The sequence below is a fragment of the Oratosquilla oratoria genome, chromosome 7 (genome assembly GCF_046742065.1).
Source record: "Oratosquilla oratoria isolate Oo_2021 chromosome 7, ASM4674206v1, whole genome shotgun sequence".
In the NCBI taxonomy this organism is placed as follows: domain Eukaryota; kingdom Metazoa; phylum Arthropoda; class Malacostraca; order Stomatopoda; family Squillidae; genus Oratosquilla; species Oratosquilla oratoria.
Window position 1 is genome coordinate 24,098,491 of NC_134783.1, and position 2,500 is coordinate 24,100,990.

A 2,500-nucleotide genomic window follows, 5' to 3' on the forward strand; every position below is an offset into this window, starting at 1 on the left:
TGGCGTCAAGCTATCTTATTCCGTTAAGGGAGACGTATATAGTCCTTAGGAAAGGGATTCTTAATCTGGGGTTAGCGAAATATTACTCAAACCTTGAAATGCGCAAAGAGAGAATTTGGTTGTTATAGATCACTGTACACTGTTTTTATGTTAATTCTGAACTGATAAATAAATTCATTACAATTAGGACCACTCGATGTCCACTGCGGTACCATTGTATATCTAATTATTCTTAATATATTACCATTCTTTTAGGTTGATGAGGGGTCAGATGACTTTCGGTGTTTGTATGGGGAAGAAGGTTGAGAACCGCTTCTTCGGGATGTAAACATTAGTGCTATGATTTGCCAAGGGCTGCTTATACTAGTATTACAGCTTCGTCTCCTAGACGCATATGTCCTATATATATGATAATTATATATATCTAACATTGCATGTATTTCATTCTCTATTCTGAGCTGAAAATCATAAGAAATTGGATTGTTGGAAATGTTGTAGAATGTGAAGTATCAGTCTAGTTATCTATAAGCTTTGTTGTCTTTAATGTATAATATCGGAAGACGATGCATCTTTTGTATTGGAGAGAGCTGAATTGCTAAAATCTCGTTTTAGACGGAAGCTTTGCTATGGACGGTAGACTTCGTTATTGACGGTTTAGACAGGAAACCTTATTTCGAATAGAAATTATATTTTGTTCCTGATATTCGCTGACAGGAAACACCTGGAGTCTTTATATTTGCAGTTGCAAGGAAGAATAGGTCTACCAATAGGGTGCTCAACGAATGGAATAGACTTAGTAACCATGTGAGCACTGAAACTACCAGTTACTTTAAGAAAAAATTATACAACTTAATGGATGGCGATGGCAAGTGGTAATGGACGTGGGACTGCTTAATGTAGGCCTTATGGTCTCTTGCATTCTCCTTCATTCTTATGTTCTCGGCTAAGGTTGTATTTTGTCGGAAATATCGCACTGAACAGATGGAGTCACACGCATAGAAAAAGAAAAAAAAACGATGCTTAAGAAGTGTAACTGATAAAAGGGATAGTACAAGAGCGATCAAGATTCTTTTCTGAGTAAAGATTAGTCTTTAGTCACATGACAATGCTGCGTGACTCTGGTCCGTAGGTATGTTACCACCGTCTTAAAAGTACTGTTGATGTTCGTTAGATGAAGTTGATGGAACAAGAGAAAAAGAGGAGCCTTCTGATAATAAGAGCGATGGTTGTAGCCTCTCTCTCTCTCTCTCTCTCTCTCTCTCTCTCTCTCTCTCTCTCTCTCTCTCTCTCTCTCTCTCTCTCTCTCTCTCTCTCTCTCTCTCTCTCTCTCTCTCTCTCTCTCTCTCTCTCTCTCTCTCTCTCTCTCTCTCTCTCTCTCTCTCTCTCTCTCTCTCTCTCTCACTCTCTCTCTCTCTCCCTTGCTCCCTCTCTCCCTTTATATATGTACGTTGTACACATGCATGCATATGCACTAAATCATGTAACTACAATGAAATCACAAGAAGATAAATGAATTATAGTTAAATCAGTTACGGCTTTATCGATAATGGTAATCTGGTACAAGACGAAGAATGTTATACAACTTTTACTTATTCCTTTATCTATTATAATTTATCTTTATAAAGAAGAACGGATCGCAATGAAAATATCTTTCCTTATTGCATATTGCGTGTCTCTTGATAATCGGATTCGACAGCGTTCTTGTACGTCATTAAGTTATTTTGATCTTTTTTGACAAATTGGTTTCTTTTTCGTCGGAGGAAGAAAATATTTTGGAACATCGTGTATTGCGTCTTCTTTAACGGGTTCTCCCGCACTCAGATAAATAAAATCGCATGCCGACAGATAGAATAAGACAGTAGGTACTCCATGGTACATAAGGGAGTATTAAACAGTCTTTTCCATTGCTGGGGAAGTGGCATAACTAACCCAATAGGGTCTATACCAGTATAGCTTCATCAAATAGAACAATTATTACATAAATAATAATTTATCAAAAATTGAATATAAACGATATTCATCGCTCATCAACACACAGTGGGTCAGTTTTGGGTGTCCACGCCGCCTCCGGTGACCCACGAGGCCACTAAAGCCACCCGCCTGCCCTCCATTGGCCCGTCGGCCATTTTGGATTCTTGGACGTCAAAATGAGACCCTCCTCTCTCTCTCTCTCTCTGTCTGTCTCTCTCTCTCTCCTCCTCCTCCTGCATCTTATTTCGGGAGGCCCGTTCTTGGCCCTGGCACGATGCCAAAGCCGGCAATGGGAGGGACTCTCCTTGGCTCGCTCTCTCTCTTTCTCTCTCTCGCTCTCAGCAAAACCTACTCTCCCGCCTTCCTTCAAGCCCTCTCACTCTCTCTCTCTCTCTCTCTCTCTCTCTCTCTCTCTCTCTCTCTCTCTCTCTCTCTCTCTCTCTCTCTCTCTCTCTCACTCTCTCTCTCTCTCTCTCTCTCTCTCTCTCTCTCTCTCTCTCTCTCTCTCTCTCTCTCTCTCTCTCTCTCT